General features: G+C 37.4%; 1 protein-coding gene and 1 long non-coding RNA gene across 5 annotated transcripts in view; one reads left to right on the top strand and one right to left on the bottom strand.

Annotated features, from left to right (window-relative positions):
• The window catches only part of LOC135227023 (focadhesin-like), a 600,481-nt gene that overhangs the window by 293,958 nt on the left and 293,396 nt on the right, over positions 1-13,127 (top strand). The window contains exon 1 of one of the 4 annotated variants that reach the window (XM_064266803.1): positions 8,188-8,298. The exons of 2 other annotated variants lie outside the window; for them this stretch is intronic. The gene's annotated coding sequence lies outside the window, so the exon portion shown is untranslated. Of the gene's footprint in view, positions 1-8,187; positions 8,299-13,127 lie in introns of those variants that run through there. One more of the 4 variants, XM_064266810.1, reaches the window with a different exon arrangement.
• LOC135226789 (uncharacterized) lies at positions 10,653-12,914 on the bottom strand. The gene is made up of 3 exons (XR_010317280.1): positions 12,100-12,914; positions 11,167-11,429; positions 10,653-10,901 (listed from the first exon to the last, which is right to left on the bottom strand). It is a non-coding gene; the product is annotated as an uncharacterized LOC135226789 (long non-coding RNA).

The raw sequence follows: 13,127 nt of genomic DNA, 5'->3' as shown, positions 1-13,127 counted from the left end.
GGGCCCCCTTCCAAGAAGTGTAAAAATCGGCCATCCTTACAAATAAAGATTAATATTGGCCATCCCTTACAAAGAATGTTTGAATGTTGGCAGTAACATACCAAGTTGTTATGTGGGCAATTACCAAGGAAGTGTTCAATATTGGGCATCCCTTACAAAGAAGTGTTGAATTGTGGGTACCCCTTACCCAAAGAATTGTTGAATGTTGGGCATCCATAAAAAGAAGTTTGTTTGTTGTTGTTCATCCCTTACCAAGAGTTTTTAAAATATTGCCATCCTTTACAAAGAAGGTTGGTATGTTGGGCATCCCTTACAAAGAAGTGTTTAATGTTGGCCCAAAGCCCATAAAAGAAGTTGTTATTTTATTTTGGCATCCCTTCTTAGAAGTGTTGAATATTGGGAATCCCTTACCAAGAAGTATTGAATGTTGGGCATCCCTTACAAAGAAGTGTTGAATGTTGGGCAGCCCTACAAAGGAAAGTGTTGAAATGTTGCGCCATTTCACAAAGAATTTTTGAATTGGGATCCCCTATAAAGAATTGTTGAATGGTTGGGCATCCCCTACAAAGAATTGTTTGAAGTTGGGCATCCCCTTACAAAGAAGTGTTTGAATGTTGGGCACCCTTATTAAAGAATGTTGGTGTTGGGCAATCCCATTACCCCCCAAAGAAGAGTTGATTGTTGGGCATCCCTTATAGGACAAGTTGGAAATGTTGGGGCATCCCTTAAAAGAAAGTGTTGAAATGTGGCATCCCATACAAAGAAGTGTTAATGTTTTTTTTGGCATCCCTTACCAAGAAGTGTTAAATGTTTGGCCCACCCCATCCCTCACAAAGAATTGTGAAGTTGGCAGTACAATACAAAAAAGGGTTGTGTATTTGGGCATCCCTTACCAAGAAGTGTTGAATCTTGGCAGCCCATACCAAGAAGTGTTGAATGTTGGGCATCCCTTACCAAGAAGTGTTGAATGTTGGGCATCCCTCACCAAGAAGTGTTGAATGTTGGGCATCCCGTATAAAGAAGTGTTGAATGTTGGGCATCCCTTACCAAGAAATGTTGAATGTTGGCAGCCCATACAAAGAAGTGTTGAATGTTGGGCATCCTTTACCAAGAAATTTTGAATGTTGGGCATCCCTTACCAAGAACTGTTGAACGTTGGGCATCCCTTACCAGTGTTGAATGTTGGCAGCCCATACCAAAAAGTGATGAATGTTGGCAGCCCATACCAAGAAGTGTTGAATGTTGGGCATCCCTCACCAAGAAGTGTTGAATGTTGGGCATCCCTTACAAAAGAGTGTTGAATGTTGGTCATCCCTTTACCAAGAAGTTTTTTTTTTTTTTTTTTTTTTTTTTTGTTTTTTTGAAATGTTGGGCATCCCTTACATAAGTTGTCTTTTGAATGTTGGGGCATCCCTTACCAAGAATGTTGAATGTTTGGTCATCCCTTAACCAAGAAGTGTGTTTTGGGGCATCCTTACCAAAGACGTGTTTGAATGGTTGGTCATTCCCTTCCAGAAGTGTTGAATGTTGGGCATCCCTTACCAAGAAGTGTTGAATGTTGGGCATCCTTTACCAAGAAGTATTGAATATTCGGCATTCATTACCAGTGTTGAATGTCGGCAGCCCATACAAAGAAGTGTTTAATGTTGGGCATCCCTTACCACGAAGTGTTGAATGTTGGGCATCCCTCACCACGAAGTGTTGAATGTTGGGTAGTCCATACAAAAAGAAGGTTGGGTTGAATGTTGGAATCCCTTTACAAAGAAGTGGGTGAATTGTTTTGCTCCCCCTTACAAAAGATATGAAGTAGGGCCACCCATACAAAGATGTGTTGAAGGTTGGCAGCCCATACAAACAAGTGCTGAATGTTGGGCATTCCTTACAAAGAAGTGTTGAATGTTGGCCATCCCATACAAAGAAGTGTTGAGTATTGGGCATCCCTTACAAAGAAGTGTTGAATGTTGGGCATCCCTTACAAAGAGGTGTTGAATGTTGGGCAGTCCATACAAAAAAGTGTTGAATATTGGGCATCCAATACACAGTTTTTAGAGTTCTCAAGTCGAGAAAGTGTTGAGCAGTGAGCAATATTAGAGGGTACCATCCATAAGACTTGTAAATACTCTTTGCGCCCTAAAAAGTTTTGGTTGGGTGATCTTGATCAATGAGATGACTCATGGAATGTTAAGACATTTCTAAAACTTTTCTCTCTCTCTCTCTCTCTCTCTCTCTCTCTCTCTCTCTCTCTCTCTGACCATAGGGCACAGTGATGGTTGTATTCAGATTTACTTTCTTATGAAAGAAAACTATTGGGATGGCTTTGTCTGTCCATCTGCACTTTTTCTGTCCATCCTCAGATCTTAAAAACGACTTATGCTAGAGAGCTACAAATTGGTATGTTGATTATCCACTCTCCTATCATCAAACATGCCATATTGCAGCCCTCTAACCTCAGTAGTTTTTATTTTATTGAAGGATACATTTAGTTATGATCGTACATCTGGCAACGCTATTGTACAGGTTACCACCGGGCCGCGGCTCATACAGCATTATACACTGTACAGAAAGCTCTATTGCGTCTAAGAAACTTCGGCTCTTTTTTAACTTTTGCATAGTGTTTCAATATTTTTGTGCCAGACAGTAGATGTTCAAGTAGTGAGTCATTGCCTGTCAGGTTTAATAAGGAAATCTAAATGCTTTACCTGTAATGAGCCAATTAAATCTCAGTTTTATGCGAATGATTTTTGTCCTTTTATAAGTTATTTTATTTCAGATCTTGGGTTGAGAGGATCTGCATAGCATTAGAAAACAGCATATTGGTTGTTTTGGTGCTGTTTATACTTGTAATGGTGTGAACAACATAGTTGGGTCATGCTCTCTCTACGAGGAATTGTAATCTCCATCACAGAAGTGCACCAGCTTCTAGGGGCTGAAAATTCAGTGAAGTTCCTTGATAGGGGTAACGAGGAGTAACCCCTCTAGCTATTATCATTCTTAATCCCAACATTTCTTCCTTACAAGCCCTGTTCTGCGCCGTTGTGTTGTGGTCTGTCTCCCCCAAGATCCTCGTTAATTGCAGAGGTTTGTGTTTTGAATTCTCTCGTTTTACTTCATCTGATTTTTTTTCTGTCATAGTTTTCTGATCCTTATTTTGGAGTTTATGGTTAGTGAAGGAAGAAATTAGGTAAATTTCAATGTATATGATTGTTTACTTATATATGTATATATATATATATATATATATATATAATATATATATATATATATATGTGTGTGTGTGTGTGTGTGTGTGTGTGTGTGTGTGTGTGTGTGTATATCGAGCTACAGTGTCCTTTAATATCTAATTCGCTCTCCCTCGGAATTAATATATTTTCATATATGCTTAACCGAAGGGGAATTTTTTTCTCGATAATAGACTTGCCTGGACCAGGGCACGAACCCATGGATCCTTTCAAATCCAGGAACGTCAGTGAAGTTTTTACCTACTACACCACCGCGAGTAGTAAAAGCTTCACTGACGTTCCTGGATTTGAAAGGATCCATGGGTTCGTGCCCTGGTCCAGGCAAGTCTATTATCGAGAAAAAAAATTCCCCTTCGGTTAAGCATATATGAAAATATATTAATTCCGAGGTAGAGCGAATTAGATATTAAAGGACATTGTAGCTCGATATATGTATATGAATCACGGAAATGTGATATGACTTATATATATGTATATATATAGTATATATATATATATATATATATATATATATATATATATATATATATATATATTTGGATACCACAGGAAAATATTAGGCAGAAAATCAATACCAAGTGCTTTTTCCTTGTCATAATATATATATATATATATATATATATATATATTATATATATATATATATACATACATACATATATAACATATATATATATATATATATATATATATATATATATATATAGTATATATAATATATATATATATATATATATCGAGTATAAAAGGCCCGTTAAAATACTCTGTTTTAAAACTAAGGACTATATTTTGGTGGACTGACTTCCACCCTTATCAAGTAATGAATGACAGAAGGAGTTTCATAGGCGAAATATATAGTGGGAGATATTCCCTTAGGTGATGCCTGGGGTAACTACTAAGCCGATGTTGTTTCTGTTAGTTGTCTTCATCTGCTTCATTGTTTCCTTAAGGAAGATATTGTCTATATGGTCAGAGTCCCAAGCTCCATTGGAAAGGTTGATCGTATTATCTTGTTGTTTTATCAGTGAAGATTCTACCATCTGACATTTGTATCGACAGCTGCTCTTGTATAAAATTTGAGGATGAGTTCCAATCCATGATATGGTTCTTGTTATTTATATGATGGAAAATTGCCGAACTATGTTGTCTGTATGTAACCGAGTGCTTATATTGAATTAAGCTTTCCCAGAGAGATTTTCCTGTGAAACCATATGACTTATCACAATCCCTACAGGGGATTTCATAAACTACTATTTCTTTGGAAACTGGTTTCTGCAGAACATTAATTAAGGATTTCCCCAAGGTATTCGGATAAGTGAAGATGAAAGGGGTGGGTTGGCCTAAGATTTGTGTGATCTCTTATAAATTATCCAAATGAGGGATTATGATTTTGTTTGTGTCAGTTTCCTTTTATTTGTATTCTTTGGGTTTGTAAAAAATGCTCTTTGCTTCATGTATGGCTTTTCTAGTATGTGCTTGGAGTATTTTAACAAGATAAGTTGATTTCTGATTGTTTAAAGTTCTTAGTTAAGAAATTCTGGGGAGCAAATTCTCAGAGCTCTAAGAAATAGATTACTTGCTATGCCAAGTTCAACTGAAATGTCATGATAGCTGTAGAAATGTATGTATGAAAGTGAGACTGTCACTTTCCTGAAGACAATGAATTTGTAGCTGTTATTAGTCCTGACAATTAAGACATCATCTTCCTAGCAGTTCTTTCAAAAGCTTCTTCTAGGTTCAAACATGACATTTCAGTTAAACTCGGCATAGCAAGTAACTTATTTCTTAGAGCCCTGAGAATTTGCTCCCCAGATTTTCTTAACTAAGAACTTGAAACAATCAGAAATCAACTTATTAAAGTATACCAAGCACATAATAGAAAAAGCCATACATAAAGCAAAGAGCATTTTTTACAAACCCACAGAAAACAAAGAAACAGAAAAATACACACACAAAATCATAATCTCTCGCATGGATAATTTACGAGAGATCACACAAATCTTAGGCCAACCAAGCCCTTTCATCTTCACTTATCCGAATACCTTGGGGAAATCCTTAATTAACGTTCAGCAGAAACCAGTTTCCAAAGACAGGAGTTTATGAAATCCACTGTAGGGATTGTGATAAGTCACACTATGGTTTCACAGGAAAATCTCTCTCGGAAAGAAACCAACATTAGTGCTCAGTTAGATATGGACAACATAGTTCAGCAGTTTTCCTTTATACAAGAACAGCTATTGATGCAAATGTCAGATGGTAGAATCTTCACTAACAAAACAACATGATAATAGGATCAACCTTACCAATGGAGCCTGGAACTCTGACCATATAGACAAGGTCTTCCTTAGGGCAATGATGTATACATATATCTGTGTGTGTGTTCTACATCATGCATTTCACTTCACAGTGGTGACTCCTAAGAAAAGAAAAGATGATAGTCACTGTCACACTCATGCTCAGCTGCTGCATTATGTATATATATGCAGTATATATACATTTCTTGATGCCTTTATGTGAATATATATGTAGATATGCATATATATCTTTATATATGTACATATGTATATATGTATATTATGTATATACTTACATACATACATACATACAAGCATCGAGAAATGATGCGTCGTCTTCTTGCCTATCGAGCAAAAGTTGTTTTACAGGCATGTGAATACCGATGGAAATATTAATTAATAAATGGGTTAATGGGTGCTACCAAATTAAAGCTGCAAATGGAGAGATGCTCACTGAAGTGAATGCAGTCTTGGGTCCATGTGGTGAGTATTCTAAGGATTTTATTGAAAATGAACAATAAGAGAGAAAGAAGCAGAGCTAAATGATGCGAGAGAGTGGAAGGGGTTTGTGTGAGTTTGAGAATGCTTGTTTGTCGAAGTGACTGTCGAGGATATGAGGAGGGCAACGCAGAGACTGAAGTTTGGGTCTAGACACCCCAGGAGTTGATATGCTATGCACATTGTTTTGATGGTGTGATTGGTCCAGATAGTGTGATTTGGTAGCTGACCAGTGTGTAAAGGGATGTTTGGTTAAGGAGAAATGGGTGAAAAGAATAACTCACCAGTTATACAAAGGTAATGTTGGTGCTAGATTGGGAGATAACATTACTTAGTATGCAGCGGAAAGTGTGTGGTAAGATTTTGATGGAGAAAGTAAGACAGATGACTAAGATCTGAAAGGAGGAGACCGGTGTGCGTTGGAAAGAGGTTATGTGGATCAACACTGTGTTATGAAACAATTTCTTAAGAATTTTGGTTGAACCTAGAAGAAGCTTTTGAAAGAACTGCTAGGAAGATGAAGTTGAGTTTGTTGAGGCTGTATAGACATACGTAGGTAAGTTGTTGAGAACAATTCAAGTCATGAAGATGAAAGTAAAGCACTTGTTAGAATATTTTGATGCGAGAGAAACTGTTGAGGCGTAAAACTGGACTGAAGGTGTGTTATGTCTCCACCGCAATAAACCTTGTGGATGGCGTGATGTGAGAATTAGAAGCAGATAAAAGCAATAAGTACTAAGTGCAAAAAGGTGTGGGATAAATCAGGAGTAGAGTGTTGATATTTCATATTTGCAGACGGGACAAATGATTAGTGATAACGAAGAGAAACTGCAAAATCTGGTGAAAGCGTTTACATGAGGAGGAAGATATAGTGGAGTCACTGAGATTGCTCTTTCATAGAGATGTTTTGGAAGTAAGTTTGGTAGTGCTAGAATAAGAGAAGAGGAGTCATAAATTAGGTCAAGCAGGGTGGAAACGTTTGATGGGGTTTAGCAACTTTTCTTTTATGGAAGTGAATTGTGGATCTTGAATGCAAGTGAAAGAAAAAGTTCAGCTGAAGCTGTCGAGAGAAATTAATTATGAAGTATATGTGGCGTTAGAAGAACTGGAAAGGTGAGAAGTAAGATGTAAAGAAGTGCCAAAAAGCTTAGTGCTGCTGAAAGGATAGATCAGCTTTTGGGGAGTTTGGTTGAGTGGAAGGAATGAGGAAGGCAGTATGGTGGTAAGAGTGCACACTTCGGATGTGTTCGGAGGGAGTAGGAGTGGAAAACCAGTCTGTTGGATAGACGGAATGAAAGAGGCATATCCAGGAAGCTGAAGAGTGCCTGCAAGATATAGATGAATGATGTAGCGTATATTAAAGGTCGGGCACGCTGCTGGTCTGCCTTATATGGACGTAGGTGTATGAACAATTCAGCGGTTGGAAATGAATGTGGCAATGGCTGTTTTGTTGATTCTTCTCTGAAGCCTCTTGCTGTAAAGGGCAACGGTTTCATGCTGAAAACGTATTGTTGTTTATGTACACATGAATATTGTTACGTACAAGCAGTACTATTTCGCACACAACTCTTTCCTATTATTGTGTATTGTTTCTGCAGCTCACTCTATACACAAACAAACACATACTGTGACTCAGAAACCACATAAAAGATACAATATCGTGACCACTCCATCCTCGTGCTGAAACCGACACTATCAGTGTGAATAAAGCGAACTGTTATTGTCTGGCGAATTATGGCGGAGGGATTATGTTGCATTATGAAAAAATCTAATCTCAAGCAAGTTATTTTGTTCGCTCGATTGCTATTCGATAAGAGCTACACTGTGTTACTTATTGTGAACGCGCTGGTTGTTCGTTGACGTATGATGAGCTGCATGTTTAAGTTCCTTGAAATATTCGCTTGCTATAAACTTGGTGCTTGTGGTTGAGTCAGGACGGAAGGTTTGCAAAGGGAACCGTGTGGAGCCTAGTTCTAAACGGATGAAATCCCATGATAAGTAAGCAGACAGTTTTTATCCTCTTTTTCCTTCCTTTCTCCCGGGCATTTCGATGGTTTTTCCCAAAGAAGGAAAGGGAGAATGGAAGTGGATGTCCATTAATAAAGCACCATTTCTCTCTTTCTCTTTTAATATGTAGATTTGAGTTCAAAGCTGAGTCTGACAATAGAGGCTACTGTGTGAACCCTCCTGCAGCCCCAGGCACGTAGGTGGGTATTCCCGTCGGAGCCCCTCGGTCGCCACCGCCACCTCCCACGGAGGCGCATGAGGTAGGTAGGTACACACAGGTTGCTTATTAGACAAGTGTCACATGCTTGACGCAGACCCGTTTCGGAGTAACATTAGAATACCTTTAATTCCAGCAAAGGGGTCGAGTGTCACTTCAAACGCACCGGCAGAAACTCCAGGTTCAAATAGGACGATGTCGGACAGAGCTTCGTTCTTATTAATCCCCTGGCATAGTATTAGACGTGCTTACTTAACTCTCCCTTTCTCTGTTTGGGTACTTAACGTGTGTGTGTATGTTTGTGTGTGTGTCGTTTGGATAGGCTTAACCTCGGTCTTGACACAAAAGTGTTCTTGTTTTCGCTTCGCAGTTATTTTTTTTCTTAATTTTCGTAATGAATAATGACGTATTCTCTCAAGTTTCGTGTGTGTCTCACTTCCGGCTATAGGAGGCAGTAATGTCACGTTTTTGAATCGCATTTTAGTCAAACAGAAGTACACCTACCTACATGCCTCCTCAAATCTCGAAAACCGCTACCAACAAATCGTAAACTAGTTTCTTAGAGCTTGTTCTGGTGCCCAGGCCTTGTTTAATTCTACTCTTTTAATCCTCAATAATTTATATATATGTATGTATTATTAATATATATATATATATATATATATATATATAATATACGTATGTACATATACTATATATATACATATATACATATGTATATATATCACTATATATATACATATATATACACATATATACATACATAGGCTACGTACGCCTATATATATTCATATAAATGTTTCGTATGTTGTGTATATATATATATATATATATATTATATATATATATATATATATATATGTAATGTGTCTGTGTATTTGCTTGTATGTATGTACATGTAACTTCTGGCAGAAGAATAACAGCATATGATATAGCAATAGAGTACGTGGCCACAAGGAAATTTAAGTAATAACTTACAAGATCTTTTACCTTTAAGTCATGTTCGTGCAGACTATCGGTTTATTCGGTTCAGTCGACTTTCCTGTACAGCATGTAATGCTGTATGAAACTCTCAGCTGCGGTTCATGAAACTTTCAGCCATTGTCTGGTGGTGGCCTGTCTTGTTGGCACCTACAGCGATGCTAGACGCAATTTGCAGCCCTCTTGCCTCTGTAGCTTTTAAAATCTGAGGGCGGACAGACACACAGACAAGAAGCCATCTCAATAGTTTTCTCCTATAGAAGACTAAAATTGAAGGGTATGTCAGCATTTTAATGCACAGGAGGGTCGTCATTTTGGAGCAGGTCTTCAGGTGGGAGCAGCTGTCCGAGATTTCCTGGGGAATTTCCTTAACCAAGAAGAGGTTAAGGAGTTTACCGCCGATGACTTGGATTCTTAAGTTTCTCCTCTAACTCTCCTCCGAATATCTTGTGCAGAATATGTTCAAGAGTTCATAGACCTTGGTTTGAAGTTAGTGTTTTTTTTTTAGCTTTTTAATAGATCCCGTAAAGGAGTATTGCCGTGAGCGCACTACACGTGGTGCACTGTAGACATTACTAAAGGGTGTTTGCAGCGTCCTATCGACCTTTCAACCTCTCTAACTTGTCATTTATTGCAGCTGTGGGGATCTATCCCAGTTCCGCCTCTTCATCATTGAATTTCATCTCGTTTATTTTCTGGGTCGCTTTATCTGGATAGATGTCCAACCACTCCAACACTGGATGACCGAAAGCGCCCTGGTGTTTGGCTTGAAAGACTAAATTTCTTTGATCAAATAGACTGTAGATTTGCGGAACAATATTTTACATCTTTTTACTATACTGCCACGGGACCAGTCGCAAAGAGAGCATCCTTCTTTTGGCCTCTTCTCGCTGAATATTTGTGTGTTCATTTCTCTTGACATTTAATTCCTCACTTGTTTGGGCCAAATGAATCAGAGTCCATCCACAAGATTTTGGTAATGTGGATAGTTTCTCATAGGTATGCTTTTGCGCTTTTGTATGGTTACTCCATAAAAAAGATTATATTTATGGTGAAAATTTTCAGTATAGAATCAAATCGATGAGGTAATGCAAGCACAGGGTGTTCTTTGGCATTTTTCCTTTTATATATATATATACATATATATATATATATATATATATATATATATATATATATATATATATATATATATATATATATATATATATAATATATATATACATGTATATTGTTACGTGCGTGGCCGTGGAAGGTCTACAGTTTACTTTAGAAATCAACTAACATCTGACAAAGTTGGGTCCCACACAGAAAACAGGGGAAAAGGTATCAAAATTGAATAGAATGAAGAGAAATACAATGTTACACTTGATTAAGTTATTATTACATGAATCAGTAGTTATATATACATAGGAGCTGAAATTACTAGATCCATGGAACTAAGGTTACGTTGGCTCACAAATCAAATAGTGCCACTATGCAAAACCAAAGAATATTTAGCCCTCTGTGGAGGAGAATTGACTAAATTAAAGGATTATTTCATCATAAAATATGAAATAACAGCTCTTTAATCTTTCACCCTTGGACTTGATAACTGAAGACAGTAGAAACACCTTGGCACTATGGGAACACATACGGTGTACACAACCTCCATGGTCTCCTATTCTGCAAATTAAGAGTGCACTGTAACCTCAGTTTAAAATTCAATTAATGTAACTGGGACTTGCTTAAAGCAGAGATGGTGAGTAATCTAACACTGATACGAGATAGCAAAATGATTTAACACTTCTGCTTGTGAGTCACAAATAGTTTTCCACTTTACTTATTCTCTGAAGGAGATGCAGTGGGGATTTAGTTTATATATGAGAGCAGGCAGAAATTAAAGAAGTAAGAGAATTGCACATCGAAACAAATTCCAAATCCACTGTACCTTTGTCCTTAGATGATCGGAGACTTGAAGTAGCGCCAGACAGATGTAATGGACTTTGGGGAAATATGCTTCAACCCTACACAAGAATGCAGATTGTGGTGGGAAGGCACCGGACACAGAGTCCTGGTCTTGACAGTGACCTGAGCTCAGTTAGAAAATGCTCTGCGGCAGTGGCTGTCACCGTCTTTTACCACCCTCCTTATCTTTGTCCTTTGTCTGTCATTTTTGGGTACTGGCATTTCTCCAAGCTGTTGATGGTCTCCCTGGAATGGAAATTTGAAATGAAGCACAAACAGATTCGAAGGTAGGACAATGAGAGGATTGTTAAGCTGTAGGAGGAGGTGGATTTTCGGAGAAGAGTGAAGCGTGGAAATCTGTTGTGACCAATCTTCATGACTAGGGAGTGGGGAAATGCGACTTCCATACACCGACATGGATGGTCTCTGATTTTCCTTTAATAAATAGTAAGTTTCTATTTTAGATTTCTTAAAACTGATGACTTTAAAACAGACAGAATGTATTTCTGTTACAATATATATATATATATATATATATATATATATATATATATATATATATATATATATATATATATATATATATATATATATATATATATATATATATATATATATATATATATATATATATGAGTGTGTGTGTGTACCTATTGGAAAATTGGAAGCTTATATTATTCTGCTGCCAGTGCTACCAAGTGGAAAGTCATGTACAGGTATAATATATATATATATATATATATATATATATATATATATATATATATATATATGTGTGTGTTTGTGTGTGTGTGTATGTGTGTAGTGTGTGTGCATAAATACTATATATATATATATTATATATTTGAGCCACTCCCAATTCAAGTTAAATAATAATGTAATGATCAAAGGCAGAAATGACTCACCCTCCACTAACCTGTGAGATATCTTTGACTCTCTGTCCTCCAGACTGCTGCCGCCCGCCTCGCTTCTTTCAGGTAAACCCATGAGTCAACCAAGAGACACCAGGCGTGACTGCTGCCATTTTGAACCAAACACATGTTTGCCATGAGGTTCATGGGTCACCATGCTCACCATCTAGCGGGACGCCCTGGAACTAACCTAGAGGTCATAAAAGGGCTCGACACAGGACAAACTGCTGATTACGGGCTGCTCTGTGAGCAAGAGCCCGTGCTGACACAAGGTCAGCTTAATCAAAAACAACAAACAAGGCAAACTGCCTTAGACCCATCTGCACCTCCAGAGAGCCAACATGCTCACCTGAGGAATAATAGCAGAGCTGGTTCAGGATTCGGCCCGAAAAACTACTAACGCCATGACCAACATATAGATGAAATTCAGTGCAAAATTGACAATGTTGATAAAGATGTAAAGATTATGACAATTATGGACAAAACTTATGCAGGGTTACTCAAGACAAAAAAAAAATGCTTTTGATCAAATCTACAGACGAGGAGAGCACAGCAGCAGATGAAAAGAAGCAAATTATGAGTAAAATAATGCCGCCAGTTGAACAAGTTCAAACAACAAAAGATGGACACTTATTTGACTTATTCGTAAGATTTCCAGATACGAAAAACTTAGAATAGGGAAAAACAGATTCAGGGAGTCAATAATATATCAATTAATGAGAAGAGTCAACTTAAACCCAAAATAAAAACAGCATATGTTCCGAAGGATGATGACATTGTCAATAGCATTATAAAGAAGGTGAAATGATAAGAAAAGTCATAATATGCCTCTTCGGTTTCCGTTTTTATTTATTGCTTTGGGCAAAGTCTAAATTACTTCTTTGATCGCCTCCGCTCCATCTTGCCTTACCTTTGCAATTTGGGTCTCCATTTATTAATGTGTCTTATTTCTCCGATATGTATACTTTGGTCGAAATATCTGTTCCACATAAATTCTAAATATCTGTTAAATTCCCCTAATATTAACAAAAAG

This window comes from Macrobrachium nipponense, chromosome 15 (genome assembly GCF_015104395.2).
Source record: "Macrobrachium nipponense isolate FS-2020 chromosome 15, ASM1510439v2, whole genome shotgun sequence".
Classification (NCBI taxonomy): Eukaryota; Metazoa; Arthropoda; class Malacostraca; order Decapoda; family Palaemonidae; genus Macrobrachium; species Macrobrachium nipponense.
The sequence above is the reverse complement of the archived record's forward strand: the minus strand, read 5'-3'. Positions and strand labels throughout refer to the sequence as shown.